Genomic DNA, 20,687 nt, shown 5'->3' with positions numbered 1-20,687 from the left:
TTCCCTCCTCCTTCCCCTTTCCTTTCCCCCCACTCCCTTTTCCTCTTCCGCTCTCCTTCTCCTTTCCTTTCCTTCCCCTCCTCCTCCTCCCTTTCCACTTTCCTTTCCTTTGCCTATCCCTCCTCTTCCTTTCTGTTTCCCTCCTCCCCTTCCCTTTTCCTTTCATTAACCCCCCATTCACGTCCCTCTCCCTCCCCCCTTTTCTGTTTCCTCCTCCCTGTCCCTCCTCCTTTCCTTTCCTTTCTTTTTTTACTTTCTGTTTCCCTCTTCCTTCCTTTCCCTTCCCCCTACTCTCTTTTCCTCATCCGCCCTCCTTCCCCTACCCCTCCCTTTCCCTGTCCCTCCTCCTTTCCTTTCCTTTCCTTTCCTTTCCTTTCCTTTCCTTTCCTTTCCTTACTTTTTACTTTCTGTTTCCCTCCTCCTTCCCCTTCCCTTCCCCCTAGTCCCTTTTCCTCATCCGCCCTCCTTCTCCTTTCCTTCCCCTTCCCCTACCCCTCCCTCTCCCTTTCCCTGTCCCTCCTCCTCCCTTTCCTTTTCTTTCCTTTCCTTTCCGTTTCCCTCCTCCTTCCCCTTTCCTTTCCCCCTACTCCCTTTTCCTCATCCGCCCTCCTTCCCCTACTCCTCCCTTTCCCTGTCCCTCCTCCTTTCCTTTCCTTTCCTTTCCTTTCCTCTCCTTTCCTTTCCTTACTTTTTTACTTTCTGTTTCCCTCCTCCTTCCCCTTCCCTTCCCCCTAGTCCCTTTTCCTCATCCGCCCCTCCTTCTCCTTTCCTTCCCCTACCCCTCCCTCTCCCTTTCCCTGTCCCTCCTCCTCCCTTTTCTTTTCTTTCCTTTCCTTTCCGTTTCCCTCCTCCTTCCCCTTTCCTTTCCCCCCACTCCCTTTTCCTCTTCCGCTCTCCTTCTCCTTTCCTTTCCTTCCCTTTCCCTCCTCCTCCTCCCTTTCCACTTTCCTTTCCTTTGCCTATCCCTCCTCTTCCCTTTCTGTTTCCCTCCTCCCCTTCCCTTTTCCTTTCCTTTCATTTCCTTTTGTTTCCTTTCCTTTCCTTTAGTTTCCCTTTCCTTTCCTTTCCCTGCCCTTGTTTGATTTAAAACCTAACCCTACAAACAATTCCCATCTGATGACATGGAATTCCTCATGACAAACAGGTAAAAAATTTAGGTAATCATTACAGTTTTTTAAATTTTCTAAAACACTAAACCCTATTCTCTGAATTAAATTCTGAATAGCCTAAATCAATTTGTCAAATAAATCAGTCTTTCTGCAAAACCTTAAACCAGTTCAGGCAGTTTAGACACTGTTTACAGATCTCATGCACTCTTTTTGCTAAACTCACTAAGACGCAATTTGCCCTGTGATGAACTTGTGATGCAAAACCCTAAACACAAGAAAGCAAAAGTTAAGCACAACTACAACACGGCTGTCATTGTTTACACACACTAATTCAAAATTCTTCACATTTGTTTCTAAATATTTAAATATACAAAATGCAAACTAGTTCAAAGACGGGATAGGATTCACAGTTACACTTGTAGGCTACTAGTAGTCTTATAAAAAAAAAAAAAAAAAAAAACATTACAATGTCATTGTGAAACAGAAAAGAAAAAGAAATATGGGCACAAAGGTGAAAATAAAAATTAGAATGTCCACTGTCAGAATTTGTAACTCCTGCATTGTCCTCTGTCTATATAGGCTTTCTAATTGAAGGTTCATGAGATGTACCTTTAGCTATTTCAGAGAACTGCTTTATCATTGGTTGATCAATATTATCTTCATTAGTGAAATTCAAGATTCACTTGAATAATTCATGGCAAATTTACAAAAAGTCTAATAGAAATGTGTATAATATATGATTGACAGATTATGACAACTAGATCAAAACTTTAGCATTTAGGTTATGACTTATATGATGAGCTAATGACTTGATGAGGGGTAAGACTATTGCACAGAGAACTATATAATACATTTGAGCAACATGACAAGAGCAACTGATAATGTAGGAAACCACAGACAAATGTATATAATCAGGTGTATGAATGTAACAAAGCAATCACAAGTTGATCAGAAGAATGATGTGCACAAGAGACTATGTGGATGTTGAACAAGTAGTTTTGACAATTTCATTTCTGATTTGAGAAATGCACCAAAGTGACTGAGAAAAACTGTAAGCTGACTTTGGCTCTTTTATCTCCATCGAAGGTTCTGATTGGTGTGTGCTAAATTTTGACTCCTAGTGTTTCCACTTGGGTAATTGTGTGCTAATTGAGCTCAAACTTTGTGTGTGTGTGATATAAAACCATTGTTTTTTTTTTCTTTTCTTAATAGATGGAGACAAAGACCTTCGCAGTTGTTGAGTTTGCAAATGATAATTCTGTAGAAATTGTCCCAACCACTTGGTTAGAGGAAACCATTGATGTATGCCTTTATTCATTCAACTTTGAAGTAACATTAACAGTGTGAAAATACAGTGCAAATGCTAATGCGTTTTATTTTAAATAGGGGATATTCTGTTTCTGGACATACACAAACTCGAGGCAATTGGTTAAAAATAAAGCAATGCCTGACAAGCATAATTGGAGAAGGTTCATGTTAAAAAGAATTTGGTTAAGAACAGGTATAGTGTTACAGCCCGGTTCATACTTTTTTGTGTGTTTAATATTTTACATATTTTAATGTTTTACATATTTTACAGACTCCTATGCCAAGGCCTTCCAGAAGTTACAACTTGTTACCGAGACATCAAATATCGAAACTGAGGATGCAACAAGTACAAAGAGGGCACACAAAAAACCAAAAAGATTTCAGTCTGAAACTGAAATTTCTTCAGATGGTAGGTCAAATAGTTTTTTTTTCTGTGCGTTTGTTTGTTTATTTGTTTTTTGGTAACACTTTATTTTAAGGTGTCCTTGTTGCACGTTACATGCACTTAGTATTATAATAACAATTGCAATGTATGATTACAAGTAACTATATAAGTCAAACCCTAATCCTAACCCTAACCATAGGTAGTATATGTAGTTACTTAATATTACTCAGTAGTTTAATGTATAATTACACTGTAACAAGGACACCTTAACAAAATTTGGTTTTGTTCTATTTGTATAAGTCAGCCAACTCAACTAACAATGGATTTACATTTCATCTAAAAAATTAGCATGATCCCACAGTTTAGAGCTAACATTATGCTAACTGTATAGACTCACTGTGTAGCCTACTAAAGCACTAAAACGTGTGAAATATTTTCAAACTTGTCTATAATTGTTCAGACGCAACAATCAAAAAACCTTGATCTTATGCATTCAACTTTGAAAGGCAAAAAACAGTTTTTTGAGCTAAAATGTGCTTAGCTCTCATGCCATGTGTCTCTCCTCTTTGGGGGATAGGTAAATTGGATGGCTCTTCAAAAGTATATGGTCACATGACCAATTTCTTCTATGGTTTTCTAGAAACAAGGGGTGGAACTACTTCCCCCCTGGCACAAATCACCCCACTCTCCCCTACTCCTTACTGATAATGCCTTAAGAACAGGCTTCATAAAAAGTGTTACCAAAATGTTTAGTTACCTTGATAAGAATATATTGGTTGAGCATGAAATTTCAGATTGGCTAAACAAAACAATATTTATTGGGATGATTTAATAAGGTATTTTAGGGAACTTAAAACCCCCTTTTTGGTGATTCCTTTTAGATGACTGCAGAGTTACAAAGAAAAAAAAGGTGTCGAAACCAGTTCCACCTAAATGTAAGTTGTTACATAATTCAGACAGACAGTCATATTACATTTTATTTTTACACCTAAATGTATAATCATAAAGGCTCTAAAATTCAAAGTAACCTATACATTTTTTTTTATTTGTTATATTGTCAGATCAGCCACTCCCCAAAACATATCCTCTTGACAAAGGTTAGAATTAAAACTACTTATTTATTATATAAATATATTAAAACATGTGTTTCAAGATGTAATCCACAATGGATTTAAAGTAATATACCCCCCCCCCCTCTCTCTCTCTCTCTCTCTCTTTACAGGCAATCAAGAAAGGCCAAGATCTCCTGATTTGTTCTGTAGGAGAAAGTTTTTAATGCTAATAATCATTTTACGGCTATGTATACATTCAGCTCTTTTAAAAAAATAAATATATTTACAGCAGAAGCATTATTGCCAGAGTCCTCACCGCAAGCTGTTTCAACACCTTGTCAAGGTGTGTAGCAAATTTTACTGTGATTTACTCATAAATGTGTATGTAATACATAAAGTTTGAAATGTACATTTTTTTTTCTGTCACCACAGTGTCAAATCTACTTTTAAGAGAGCCACACACTTTATCAGAAGAAGCAACAAAAAGTAAGCTACCGGCTGTCTGTCACAAACACGCATACACATTTAAGGAACTGATTCCATAATGTTCAATTTCTCCTTAGACTACCGCACAAAAGTCTTGCAGAGATTGCAAGAACTCTGTGAGAACCAGCAGGACATTCTCACACTTCAGAGAAGAATACTGGCTGCTGTGTCTGTGCCTGGGATAGAGACAGAAGAGGAAATTCTAGAAAATGGCCCCTGTCAAACTGTGGAGGAGCTAAAACAGTTTGATACAACAATGGAAAATAAAGAGACCAGAACAAAGATGGTAATAAATACAGCAATTTACATATACATAAAATGTCGATTTTCATGTACATGTAAAATGCTCACTAAATATACAGTAGCATGTTAATTTTCAACAGTAGAACATTGTGAGTTACTTAAACAGATAGTTCACCCAAAAGTGAACGTTCTTGTTTTTTACTCACTCATTTTGTTGTTGTTGTTGTTGTTGTTGTTGTTGTTGTTGAACATGAAGGAAGATATTTTGAAAAATGCTGGCAAACCAAATTACTGGTTCCCACTGACTTTAATAGTATAGAATAAAAAATACTATGGAATTCAATGGGCACAAAAAAACAGTTTGGTTACCAGTGCATTAGTGGTGTGGGGTAAGGGCATCATGTAATGCAAAAACACATTTATCTGTATTAATAACATGCCAAATAAAAAAAAAATAAAAAAAAATAATAATATTATATTAAATTTTATAATAAATAATATTTTTTTTATGGTGCAAAATGTTTATGTTTGTTTTAGGTTAACTATCTACGCTCCATTGGGGGGACAAATCCTGGGGCAACAGTGCGTAAAATGTTGCGTAAGGTAGCCACCAATGAAGTCCTAAGTGCCTACAGCCTGAGAGGAAAGAAAACAAAATTGGCCTTCCAGGACCTTCGGATTTGCTCTCTTGTTATAGGAAAGTTTTAATCCATAATCCTTTAACTGATTGTCAGTTAATGCAATTTTTGCATATTATATTTTAAATTAACAGTTTAACAAATTTGTATTTAAATTGTTATAATGTTAAATTTATACTTCTAAAAACCCTCACATTTAACTGTGTGTGTGTGTGTGTGTGTGTGTGTGTGTGTGTGTGTGTGTGTGTGTGTGTGTGTGTGTGCATTGAGTGCATATTTAAGGTGATGATACACAGGGCAACTTTTTTGGGGCAATGTTGCTGTCAATGGGTAACTTGGTGAGACACAGGGCCCACGACCATGATCTAAATAACCAGATAGAAATTTGTCACCTGCTTCGAATGTTATCAAGCGGGTGAATTTGTTGCCCATTCTAAGTGAAAAAGTACCCAAGCAACATTCCTCAAAAATTTGCCCCATGTATCATCAGCATCACAATGCTGAGATTATTTGTTGTTTTATCAGAGATTATTTCAATTTATTTCTAGGAGCAACACAGAGGAATTTTAAATCACTGAAATCGATAGAAGTGGAGGATCTAATCTCGCTGGCACTGAAATTCGCTCCACACAGGACTTTAAAATGGTAAGCATATTGTATTAAAATGTGTTTTTAAAATGAGTATTAACTATGTTAATGGAACTGATGTAAAAGTATTATTTTACAATAATACTGTGTGTAATATATATATATATATACACACACACACACACACTGCTCTCCAAATGTTTGAAAACACCCTAGAAAAGTGACATGTATATATTGCCATTATTATGTAATTTAAATTAAAATGATTAAAAAGCAAGCTTATTTATTCAGCTTTCAATTGTTGTATAAATCTCAAAGTTTTAATTATTAACACTTTTTATTATTATTACTTTAACTATCTTTAAGCATTTGTGAAATAGTTATATAAAACAATATTACCAGAAAAGTATTAACGTCTTATACTGTATGAATTTGGCATTATATATTTTCTTATTATTTCTTCATTTCTTATCTAACTGGCTTAAAAGATTTCTTATCCCATCTAGTGGGAAACCTTAGTATTACAGTCTTCAACTGTCAGTATTATATTTATTTTTTGTGTATTATAACTTGCACATTGAAAAATGCTTTTCTTTTTCATTGTTTTTCTCTCTTCCTTTTTTTTACTCATCAAGGCCAATAAACAAGAATATTTAAATGTTCATGTGATTTGATCAGTCTGAAGTCCATAATTATGGAAAAATTATATTATTATTTATTTTATATTTACAGATGACTGTGGTGAAGATGGAAGATGGAAGAGAGTTTTAGGTGCAGATCTACAATTCTACAAAAACATCTATTAGAATCAGTTACTATAAAAGTTTTTCAAAGTAGCTGTTTTTTTTACTTAATTCGTTATTGTTATAACAATCATACACTTTTGTGCATACATTGAATGAATGATTAAAAGGATTGTAAAATGAAATTTTAATAGTAGCTGTTTTTAAAGTAATTAATTTGTATTTTTGTACTATTCTTGCACTTGTTTGCATGTAAATGTTTTAAATGTGCATAATTTATAATTACTAAGAAATGTGTTTAAAAGTAATCTTGAATGAAATTATAATTTATAGTAGCTATTTTAAGTAGTTAATTTATTTGATATTGTTCTTGCACCATTTTGGCCTGTGTTGAATGCTCATTCAGAATGTTACTCATATCCTATTAAACAATTAATCAATAAAGACATTCATTTTAGGCTGATTATTTATCTACACTTGCTGTTTTGATTTAAGTTGTAGGAATTTGTAGGAATGAAAATAATAATTTGAGGTTAGGGGAACGTTAAAACAACGTTAAGGGAACGTTAGAATGACATTCTACAAACCAAAAACTAACGTTCTGGGAACGTTATATTAACGTTAGGGGAACGTTAGAGTAACATTCTACAAACCAAAAACTAACGTTCTGGGAACGTTATTCTAACGTTTGGGGTACATTAGAATAACATTCCACAAACCAAAAACTAACGTTCTGGGAACGTTAGAATAACATTCTACAGACCAAAAACTAACGTTCTGGGAACGTTAGAAAAACCTTCTACAAACCAAAAACTAACGTTCTGGGAACGTTAGATTAATGTTATAGGAAGGTTAGAATAACGTTCTACAAACCAAAAACTAAAGTTCTGGGAACGTTAGAATAACATTCTACAAACCAAAAACTAACGTTCTGGGAACGTTAGATTAATGTTAGAGGAACGTTAGAATAACGTTCTACAAACCAAAAACTAACGTTCTGGGAACGTTAAGAAAACTTTCCTGACTAACCAAAAACAAACCATAAAATGTAACGTTCAGAGAACCAAAAACTAACGTTCTGGGAACGTTCTGGGAACCAAAAACTAACGTTCTGGGAACGTTCTGGCAACCAAAAATTGTTACCTGGGTTCTCTCTATTCCCTAGTAAAAGTTTGTCTCAGCAGCTTTGTGAATAGGTTTTGAGAGAAAACTCTTAGCTAAAAACTTTTACCAGCATTTAGGAGAACTTTTAGTGGTAAGATCCCGCGCGGCAGCCGTGAATAGTTTAGCTAAACGGCCCTAAACCGTTTCCCATTCATTCTCAATGGTAGTGCTAAACCACTACGGATGCAATATTCTTTTGTCCACTAACGCTCTAGTGGCGCTCTTCCGTGTTTCGTCTCCCCGGGAAGTTTGAAGTCGCCATTTTCATACTGACTCGGAGCGTGAAATACATTCAGTGAAGATCTGCCTCGTTCATTCTATTCAGCACATCTATCAAAGGTAAGTTACTGTATTTATATATATTACCTTGTAGGTTACGTTTTTGGTGCTGTTAATAATGATGTCCAATTAGTTGTTGAGCGAAAACGCCCGCTTCGCTCCGTTGGTCGTTACTAAACTTTACGCTGTCTGCTTTCGTTTACTATTATATCATCAAAGGTTGATTTGCACGCAAAGTTATGAATGAACATGATCGTTTTATATGTTCATGTGTACAGTTTTTATGTCATTCAGTTAAATTATCCGTTTAGTTACCATGACATCACTCGTTTGGCTTGTGGTAAATACGAGCTAAATAATGAATGAATATGTTGTTGTTTTTTACGTTTATGTGAATGGTTTTCATTTGGTGATGTCAAATAAGCTATGTATGGCATAGATTTCAGTAGTAATGTGTTGATAACTCGCAGATACACATTGCACTGTCTAAGGTAGCTTACTGCTGTAAATTCTTTGTGCAAATTAGATAAGGTAGACTTTAATATATGTCCTTTACGTTGCACAAGGCTTAATAGCCTAATTTTAGAAACAAATGTATGGGCTTTATAATAATTTTACAACTTTCAATGTGTGAAATAATACACATCCATTAAACAACATAACCTTTTGAGATAAAGCTACCAAACCATCTGTAAAAATATCTAAATAGTATTCCCTGTCATGCACAAGACAGAATATTCCTTAATTATTTTTATATACACTACTAATAATAAAAGGAATATTCTGAAAAAAAAAAACTAGTCTTGTGCATGACAGGGAATAATATTTATAGATGTTTACAGTTGATTTGATAACTTTATCTCAGACCATATGTGTGCATATATATATATATAAGCCTTGCGCAACGTAAAGGGCATATATGTTATAACATAACAGTGCAAAGAGTTTGATTGGTTTTGACAAATAAACCTAAAATTCAGTTTTTCTTTCATGGTGGATCAAGATGCAGAAAAAAGTGCTGTTCTTCCCAGGGAGAATGTGCATTATACTAACTGTCCTAAGGACTATGAATTCGTGCCATGATGAATTGATACCAACTACAATGAGGGTAAGTATGCATTTTTGTTCTGCATTCATGTTTCATTGGGTATTTACACTTGAATGCATGCTTGTTCACTGAGTCAGATTGCTCCTCTTGCTCAGACTAGTGAGTAGTGTTTAGGGTAGTACATTGGTTTGGCATGTCTGTGGGATTGAATTAAGTTTTACTTATATAGCTAAAACGAACTAAAAAAAGCACAGAATTAATGTATCCAATCTCTGCGATCTTCAGGGTTAGGCCACATGTTTCCAAACAGGATTAGGGCCATTCATGAGTTGAATTGAGAATGAATGGTAAATTCCAGTTCACTTCCTGGAATGGAATTGGATTTGGAATTGGAATGTCAGGAAACAGAATTGAAATCAAATAAATTCCACTTGCGGTGCTAAATAAAATAATTTGACTTGTTTTGCTTTATAGTTTATAGTACATCAAATATTGTAAATCACATAAACAACAAACATATAAAAGAAATACAAAGTACTGTATGTTTAGTATGTTAAGCATGATCATTTCACATGCCACATTTCAGGAAATGATGATAATTCAATGCAATAGAAAGTGAATGAAATACATGAATGAACATGATTCATTTGTTTGTGAGTTGAGACATATCTTATGTGGTAATCATATATTGAATGTATAGTACATCCAGAAACTTATCACCACTGTCATTCAATTATTACAGTTTTTTTTCAGTCGCTAACAAGCGTTTGTCCAAACAGTTGTCACATTTTCAAAACTCTAAACACAGCATCGGTCTTTTGTGGCCATACCATTCACACATTTCATGTCGTTTTCACCCAATATGGAGTCAGTGAACACATTTCCACAATGCTTACATTTTCTTAACAGACAAGCTATACCTACCAACAAAATTATGGATTGTTTTGGTAGTATTTACTAATGTTAACACTAGGGGTGGGCATATGTAACAAGACTATAAGTCCTGCCTCGTAGGGGAATTTAAAGCTACCTTGGAAGACTTAAGGAGGAAAGGATCTCGGTCCCCCACCCCAGTGCTTTGAGTCTCAGTGTATATGTTGTGTATACGTGTTGCCTTACTCTGTTGCACGGTATGCTAAAGGGACCAGAGTGCGTGGCTTCAGGTAAGTTTGTGGATACTTCTATTAATACGGTGGCAGCCTGAAGTTTAAATATGTGAGACAATACAGTAAGAACAATTCACATTTCCACCCCCTGGCACCTAACAAAGCAAGTGAGACGCCCCTACCCCAAGGTAGAACAATAATAAGTAATACTATGATTTACTTAAACATTGGATCAAATTTATTCCTTCTTTTTAGGTTGTTGGTTTTTTAGTGTTTCAGTGGATTAAAGAAGATCAAAAACAAGACATTACATAAAAAATAAAAAAATAAATGAAACAATCTGAAATCTTACTATCCTCTTTACCCGTGGTGCACCACCAACTGTGTAATTATCAGACCTGTATAACTCTGATCTAACAACCAATTCACAAATAATTCACTTAAAATAAACTCAGAAATGAATCATCTCAGGACACATGAACAATGAAAAGATTTTCACAGAAAAAATGATTCAGTTTCCACACCAAAATTCACAGCTCAGTTCCGTCTATATCAGTGTTGAGTTCATGTGTATGTATGCAAAGAACGTTTGTACCAGTCTGTAGCAACAATGACTTTGATGACTTGCGATGACTTGAGATGAGATGACTTGAGATGAGATGACTTGAGATGACGAAAGGAACAGCTACGGCCGGACAGTAAGGAGATGTCGTGAGGATGGCAGGGTAATATAAATTAAAAAAAATAAAAACTCTCACAAAAAACTTTCAGTGCAACCCGGGCAAAAATCAGGGACTTTCTGGAACAAAATGGTGCAGCACATCCACAGCTCAGTCTGACTCAGTCTCCGAAGAGACATGCCTCTCAAAAAAACAAAACTGGTCGTGATGACAGACAGTCTCGACAAAAACAAAAAAAAAACAATGAGAAAATGGGAGGGTTCAAAAAAAAGAATTTTGCTTGCAGTTCACCTTCTCGCGCACTGACAAGTGCACTTAAACGACACGCAGGAAGAAATCACTGTTTCTTACTCTAAAGCACAGTTGATCAATGGCTCTGAGACTCAGCAAAACTTTCAAAAATACATACAGTTCGAATGACGCAAAACAACGACGTGCAGAATAAAACTTGCGGCTCCAGCAATTCGCTCACATGCTCTCGGTCAGCCTTTCACACCGTTCTCTGTTCGATGACGCGATCCGCCGAACTTCCACAACGGGTCTCACACGATGGCATCACACTACTCACAGAAGCTCAGACTAACTGTGTATCAAAAACTTTACTGCATGTTTTCTGCTGAAAATCTGTCTCTCCATCACACTGCAAACATGGCGCGCCTCTCTCGCAAAAACTGCACACACCACCTCTCTTCCCAGAACATACTGAAAACGGGGCAACCCGTCAAAATAAAAGTCCCTAAAGAAAAATGCCTCTGTTACACATAGATTAATTTTTTTAATCTAGATTAATCTGCAGGAGCAGTGAGAGATGCAGTGAGAGATGCAGTGAGAGGAGCAGCGAGAAGAGCAGATGCAGTGAGAGATGCAGTGAGAGGAGCAGATGCAGTGAGAAGAGCAGATGCAGTGAGAGATGCAGTGAGAGGAGCAGATGCAGTGAGAAGAGCAGATGCAGTGAGAGATGCAGTGAGAAGAGCAGATGCAGTGAGAGGAGCAGATGCAGTGAGAGGAGCAGATGCAGTGAGAGGAGCAGATGCAGTGAGAAGAGCAGATGCAGTGAGAGATGCAGTGAGAAGAGCAGATGCAGTGAGAGGAGCAGATGCAGTGAGAGGAGCAGATGCAGTGAGAAGAGCAGATGCAGTGAGAGGAGCAGATGCAGTGAGAGGAGCAGATGCAGTGAGAGGAGCAGATGCAGTGAGAGATGCAGTGAGAGGAGCAGATGCAGTGAGAGATGCAGTGAGAGATGCAGTGAGAAGAGCAGATGCAGTGAGAGGAGCAGATGCAGTGAGAGATGCAGTGAGAGGAGCAGATGCAGTGAGAGATGCAGTGAGAGGAGCAGATGCAGTGAGAGATGCAGTGAGAGATGCAGTGAGAGGAGCAGATGCAGTGAGAGGAGCAGATGCAGTGAGAGATGCAGTGAGAGGAGCAGATGCAGTGAGAGATGCAGTGAGAGGAGCAGATGCAGTGAGAGATGCAGTGAGAGGAGCAGATGCAGTGAGAGATGCAGTGAGAAGAGCAGATGCAGTGAGAGATGCAGTGAGAGATGCAGCGAGAAGAGCAGATGCAGTGAGAGATGCAGTGAGAGGAGCAGGAGCAGTGAGAGATGCAGTGAGAGATGCAGCGAGAAGAGCAGATGCAGTGAGAGATGCATGTATTTTTGAGACGAAAATTATCCCTTTGGCCAATTATGTTTTGTAGATGTGAGTCTGTGTTAAGAGTTTAGAAAAAGTATCTGAAGTATGGGTAAGCGCTTGTTAGCGATTGAAAAACTGTAATTCATACTTTTTTACAGGATACAGGTTTTTATACTGTATCTAAGGTTTGAAACATTGTTTTTGCTATTGTGGGATGTTGTGTTAACATTTGTAAATACTACAAAAACAATCCATAATTTTGTTGGTAGGTATAGCTTGTTTGTTAAGAAAATGTAAGCACTGTGGAAATGTGTTCACTGACTCCATATTGGGTGAAAACGACATGAAATGTGTGAAGGGTATGGCCACAAAAGACCGATGCTGTGCTAATTGTGTTTAGAGTTTTGAAAATGTGACAACTGTTTAGAGAAACGCTTGTTAGCGACTGAAAAAAACTGTAAGATGGTCTCAAGGTACACAGTGTGTAAATGTAAGCATTTTAAATCTATGACAGGCAGGAGAAGGAAACATGGCTGTTTTAGTTCCTACTAACACCAACACTATACTATTACTAGCATATATTGTAAGCTCTGAAATGACTGATGGTTTTGTATGTTATAGTTCCATCTGCTGCACTATCCAAACCAACTCCTGATACAAGTGCTGGATTGAAGGCATCTCCAGCTGATGGTAAAAACACTGTAATCTAGATCATGTAATCAAATGTTGAGTTAATTTTGGTTGCATAAATATAATAATTGGTCTATTTACGTTTGTGTAGCTCCAGCCTCTCCAGGCCTAAAGGGAAAGACACCTGTGGCTCTTCCAGCAGAACTGATGTTCCTAGTGAAGGAGACCTCAGCAGAGAGGCCTGAGTCAACTCCAGGTATGTTTCCATTTTAGTGTAGGGCTGATGATCAGACAGGGTTTCCGCGGGGCATTAAAAGTATGAAAGTCAAGAAAATTACATACGATGTAGCCTAGTTAAGCAACGTGAGCGGACCAAAAGAGAATGCTGTTTTCAGGACATTACCACGATTGCAGATTTGTCATTCAATAAACAAGTAATAATTAGTGTTCTGTTACAGAATAAATCAGCGTTTTTTGTTTTTTTTAGTTAAATAATTTTTGAGTCGATGAATCATTGATACATTCATAAAGACAGACACTTGATTGATTCTTGAATGAATCAGCAGGAAACAATTTAAGGGGAAGATATCACGAATATACTGATTTAAGTAAGGTTAGAAGTGATGCAGTTTAAATTATATAGATTTTCTCACATATCCAAGACTATCATCATTGCATTGTCAAAATCAATGGCACTTAATATAAAACATATAACCGGTCAAAGTTTGGGATCATTAAGATTGTTTAATGTTTTTGAACAGTCTATATTATATAATATGTAAAATATATAGTATAGTATATAATATAATATAATATATCATTTAAATTTATGATACTTTTTATGTGAATGCATTTTAAAATATAACTGATATTATATGTGATTGTATTATGTGATTCAATTTGAATTATAGCATCATTATGCCAGTCCTTAGTAAAGTCACACTAAAATGCTGATTTGCAACATTTCTAATGATCAATATATACACACACATATGTTTTTGCTTCACAATTTTGTGGAAATCATGATACATTTTATTTTTCAGAATTATTTGATTAATAGAAAGTAATATATAATATTTCCCAAGGAAAAATTAACTTGATCAAAAGTGAAAAGTCATTTTTTATGTTAAAAAATATTTTATTTCAAATGAATGCTGTTATTTTTTAACTTTCTATTCATCAAATAATAAAAAAAATAAAAAGTATCATGATTTCCACAAAAATTGAAAATTAAAGGGAAAAAATGTGTTCAATATTAACCCCCTGGGGTCCAAACACGCGTATACGCGTTTTGTGGCAGTTTCCCAAAAGGAACTTCAATTACTCGGTCATTTCTGATTGTACAGATAAAAGCAGTACATCAATCGAATCTGTAAAGGGTCTACTTTTATTTGTATATACTCACAAAACCAAAAAAATATTGTGATTTTACAAAATAAAAAAAAGGGTGTGCTGTCTGCCGCGTTGATCTCCGTGATCTTCATTCAGAAACGCGTCATTAAAATAGACTATAACTCAGCCAATACACAACACAGAGACATGAGCAATATGTCTAGAGAAAGCTTGATATCTATACTTTCAAATAAAGTAATGTTTATTGAAATCAAATATTCTGTGATAAAGTAATCCGTATGAAACCAACACGATGTCCAGTCTCTCTTGTCTGCTTCATTAGTTTTAATTAGATCACGCCCAGGAGCGATTCCAGTCTTTCATATTCAAATCGTCCACGTGAGGGCGCCGCGCCAAAAGTAGACGCCCAACATCACAGTAAACAAAGGAGAAAGCAGTTTCTTTTCTTTCAAGTTAGTCCTTTCTGGAAGAAGACGGGCTGTCAGGAATAAAACTTACTTCAGAAGATGAACATTAAATGAGACATGGCGTGAATCAGCAGAGGAGATATTTACACAAGTAAGTTTTTTTCTTTTATATTTGTAAGTTGTTACTGTGACAGAATGTGCACACATTTTACCAGTTAAGACTTTTTGCCAACTGTATTTCCTGACTACAGCAAGTGAAACATTATAAAGTATGTTTCATTTCACTGCATCTAAATGTCTCATGATGACAGGATATTTCAACTTTGGTCGAAAAACGCGCTGGCGCATTTGAGGCACGCTTTTGTAATAACTCCGAAAAGAATGTAAAATTCTCCGTCAGTTTTGATCGTACAAATACAACCAATACATCATTCGAAACTGTAGAGGGTATATTTTTATTTGTATACACTGTGCTTTTATGAAAATAAGAAAACAGTCAGGGCACGCGCTCTGCCTTCACTGTCTGTTATATCTTTTCACAGACACATAAATGAAACTAACGTGCATGAAACCTAAATCTAAGTGATTACGTGCCTCAAAGACATAATGCATTTACTTGTAGAAAGCTTGAAATGTTTACTTTTACATAAACCAATTCAAATAAAAAACTACTATTCTCTTTTTAAGTAATCTGTATGAAAGGTAGAAGATGTATGGTTTCTCCTGTATCACTTCATTACAAACCTTACACCTGTATTTATCTCACACTGTTTTATTTGCACCTAACTGTTATACGCCTATGCTATACACTACCAGTCAAAGGTACTTTTTTAAAGAAAAATAATTATCTAATTTTGTGAAATAGGTTTACTATGTAAAAAAAACTGCTCACTTAAAAAAAAAAAAAAAACTTTTAATAATAAAAAGTTTGGCTGGTAGTGTATGTGTTTTCTCCATGTCAGCTCTGTCTTTGTCAGATCATTGTGTTGCTCACATCTACTTGTTTTCTTTGCAGTTTCTGCTGTTCCCCGTTTTCCTGTGTTCAAGTTTCCTGCGAGTGATTTGGATATTGCACCCTCGACATCTTGACTTCTGTGTTTATTACTTTTGTTCCTAATAAAAAGTTTAACTGCACTCACAAGTGAAAGACAAGTTATTTTGTGTGATAGTTAAATATTTTCAAAATACGCTTCAAACTAAATATATATGTATTTTGTCCTTTCATTTTTCCTTTATTCTTTCTGTTGTTTCCTCTCAGTCAACATCCGACTGAATGGCTCATTATGCGGCTCATTATGCAGGTCTTTGTCTTCTCAGGTGTAAATCACAGCATTATTCATGATGATTCACGCCTTCTCGCGTACAGCCACTCTAAACAAAAAGTGTCTTCAAAAATTTAAATCTATATACTGTTTTGTGAAAACAAGTGAACTAGATGATTTTCACATCATTTGGTAGAAAAAAACCAAGCCTACCACATCCAATTCTCGAAAGTCCCGAGAATAAATATTCTGTATGTGTTAGATGACCTTATTTCAGTGACTTCAAAAATTTAGTTTTTCAAAATGCACGCATAAACATTGTTTTCTCAAAAACTTAAAAGTGTACATTCATGCTGCTTACATATTTTTGTAGTCCAATTTGTGCTAAATACAATGTATTTAGATTTAGGATATTAATATGTTTTTAACATACTGAAAAAAGGACAAATGTCAAGGCATGTCAAAACTTCTTCAGGGCCCCAAAACACCCCCGGGCCCCAGAGGGTTAATAAGAAGAACCATGGATAATGTTTGAGCACCAATAATCATAACAGAGCAGCAAATCAGTATATTAGAATGATTTCTGTAGGATCATGTAACACGGAAGACTGGAGTAATGATGCTGAATATTCAGCTTTTATCACAACAATGAACTACATTTTAACAGATACTAGCATAGAATTTTTTTCTTTTTTTTATTTTTATTTTTTTAGCCTTGGTGAGCAGAACAGAATTGTTTTTAAACATTAAAAACCTTTGACCATTTATATATTTATGCGCGTTTCTTCAACTAAGCTGAAGAAAATAAAAATGTGCGAAAGTCACATTACACAGACCCAAATAGTTTGTCAAGTTTTAAGGTCTGAAACTAAGATTACAAGAGAAATTGTTTATATTTTACAATTTTTTTGCAATGAACAACTGTAATTTCCACCACATCACAATATACAGCTGTTGTTTAAAAATAGAATAACTTATGTCACTCAGGAATTGTCTTAAGATCATTTTTGTAACTAGTTTAACCATTTTTTTCAGATTGTAAAATATGTATACAGTTGTCAACGAGACAAATTAACTGCCCTAAGGTCCAAATCATGAACTGTACACCTGTCACACTCTGAAACTAAACATTGGTTTGGGTAAGATCTTATTAGATAATGAATATTGAATTTTTATATTAAGTAGAGCATGATCTCATAAATTGTGGATGAATGTTTAATGAGTGATCAGACCTTTTGAAATATTTAAAAAAATGTGTGTGTTGGTGGAAATTACATGAAATTAACGTAATTGTAGGGAAGCTTCATACCAATGCTGGAACATGACTGGATTGAAACATTTGCAGTCCTGCAAATCTACTGTCGATCTTATCCATATTAATTGTACTTTGTAACCATGAATGTTATTTCCACCACAAAGGACAGTGTGGTGGAAATGATATTTCTGTAGATTATTTGTGGAAAAAATGGAAGATAACTTCACTGATTGGCTTTGAATTAATACTTAGCATTTCATGTATTTACAGTTTTTTTCAATTGTTTACACACAATTTTGAAAACCGGGTTCTTTTTTTCAAAATATAATCACAATTATCCAAATACCACACTCAATTTGCAGAATTCCTAGATTGTTTGCAAAATGACACACTTCAGTCAAAACATACACATTTCAGTCAAAACATATACACATTTCAGTCAAAACATATACACATATTTGTGAAAATGCTATTAGTTTTCATTTAACCAACACAGTCCTCAATGATCAGACACACAGTTTCACACTGCTGTGATAAATAAAAAACACATTTGTAAAAAACACTAATTTTAGGAAATAGCATGTGCTAGATTTTTGGGCAGACAGTGTTATGTAAGAGATCATTTCGATGACAAAACAAAATAGTGACAAACCCACAACATTCTTCATGATTAGTTTGAGATATAGGGAGAATGTACACAAATAGGCCTACTATAAACTTACCAAGCACTGCACAACACTGATGCTGCAGACTGAATATTTCAAGTATTTATTTCAATTCAATAAATACAGTATTTCTTACCATAATCAGTTACAGTAATCAACCAACAATGAAATCAATGAAACAAATAAAATCTGTAGACAAATAAAAATTACTGCATGAAGTACATACAGTTTGACTCTGGAAAAAAAAAGCAACACAACTACTGTAACTATTCCTCATCTCTCCGTCTGGCTGGATCAGGCCATAAGATTTCATCCACATCATTTTTGATGAATACAGGTGAACTCACCTGCTGCCTTTTATAGCACACCTGAGTGCTGCGTTTTCAAATTAGCACATGTGTGCTTCCACACCTTGTGGATGTGTTTATCCAATTTGTTCATTAGTGTGGTCATTGGCAATCCGGGGCTTTGTAATGACAAGGAAGTAACCTCACAATCCTTATCTGTGTCTAAGGTGTCGAAATGTGTGTAGAGTTTTACAAATCACTGTGTGTAATGTTTTGCAAAAAGAGTGAAGCAGACATTATGTGTAATGGTGTGCAAATCTGTGGCGGTGTTTTGCTCCTTGGAGTAGAATTTTGCAAATTGTGTGGAAATTTTTATTTTAGAGTGTAAACAATCGTAAAAAACTGTAAAATACTCTTATTTACCTAACATTTTTTGCTTTTTAATAGCACCTTTGAAGGAACAGCATGTGGTGGAAATTACACATAATAAATATATTAACTGATCAAGCAATATTTACTTTGATGTTTCTTAATTTGTTGTTGCTTGATGTCAGTCAACATTTTCATAGAAACACACAGTGTTGTGGTGGAAATGACACAAACTGTGCGACAGCTATATTTTGTATAAAAAGTAACTGAGTTCTGACAGAGGTCTTGAATTAAATACTATAATATTTTTTTATTATTTTATTAGAGCTTAATTCAGGTACATTAATATTTATAAACTGTATTTTCATTGTTGAAGTTTAAAAGTCTGGGTGTGCAACAAGGAGACCTAAAAGGAGGTTGAAAAGTATGGAAAAATCATAATAGTAAAGTAGTAAAAAAATGTTTGAGGTGGTTTTAATTTTAGCTTAACAAAGGAAGAGGAATTTGTCAAAAAAAAAAAAATGACCAAAGAACAAAAAAATTACCTATAAGTTAAGAATCACCTTTTTATTATATATTTATGTAAAATATTTATATATGGGTTGTAAAATATTTATAACCTGTTCAAATGCAAAACATAAAGACTGTACTTTGTTTCAGAACTCTGCACAAGTGCTGCTGGCACCGCTTCACACAAAGCACTTGCCTTTGAGGACAGTGGTGAAAATGGTAAGAATGAACAACATGTAGACAACCCCTCCATTTTGTAAACTTCTCTGACACTAAGATGTTGTCTTAACTCTGCTTTAGTCATTTTATTTATTTCCATCATTTCCATATTAACTCTGCAATTTATATTAACCATGTAATTAATTATTTTTACCCTGTCCATTTTTTTTTTGTCTTTCTTAAATCTTAAACTTCTTTTTAATTGCCACCCGTTCTTGTTCTTCTGCCTAAGCATGACCATGACATGAGCAGCTGGAGCTGTTCTCGAGCAGGCCGCCTGTGCAGATTCTGCCACATAGTCCTTAAACAGGGACCAAACAGCCAACACATCCATACGGCCATCCCTGGAGTGGCAGGAAAATACATTTACTGCCCAGAAATAGAAATAGAAAATAGAAATTCTAATTGTAATCATCCATTATTTTCATGTTGCACCATTCTGTTGCTCCATCCATTCCTTTCAGTTACATTTTAATTGGTCATTGTTTTTGTCCTTAACATCCATCCTAGCACATAAGACCTAAATGGAGCATATTCTGGTAAATTGCAACTGTTTGTAAAATGTGTACTGATTAATCTGATTGTTATTTGCTTGTGTACATATATCTAATTGACCTTGTTCTTTTTGTCCATTCCCATTGCTTTGCAGCAGCTATAATTTCCTTGGTTATACTTGTGTTTTGTTTTTTTTCTTCTTTTTTTGTTTACACTTGTTTTAGAACTCTCTAAATTCCACTGAAGGCATGTTTGAGTCAATTTAATAAAACATTGATTTTAAGTAAAGAACTTGTCTCACCTGATTTAATCTTCAAACACTATTTGGCTTATCATCAATTAGAATAGTGGGTTAAATTGTTTATTTTGTAGATAAATTTTTGAATGCAACATATTATACTGATATTACATACTTTATGGTCATTCTCTATACAAAAAAATATATACACATTTCAGGCTGAACTGATGTAGATTTTAACATACCTCTCATGTGAAATTTTGAATAACTAGTTCAGCACCTTTTAATCCACAACTCATGTCAATATTATTTTTATGTCATATAAATTAAAATGTTGTTTTTTTACTTTTAAATCTTTTGTTAATTTGATGTTTGTAGATTAAAACCTGACATTCATAAATAACTTTTATTTCTGCTTAATTTTGTCTGAGCTAAACTGGCCAATAAACACACATTTACAAAAATAAGCAAATAAAATTAATAAAGTAGAAATGCAACTAAAATACATCACACTTGTTTGTACCCACAAAAACATGT

This window comes from Garra rufa, chromosome 2, assembly GCF_049309525.1.
Source record: "Garra rufa chromosome 2, GarRuf1.0, whole genome shotgun sequence".
In the NCBI taxonomy this organism is placed as follows: domain Eukaryota; kingdom Metazoa; phylum Chordata; class Actinopteri; order Cypriniformes; family Cyprinidae; genus Garra; species Garra rufa.
This window is presented reverse-complemented; position numbering follows the sequence as displayed.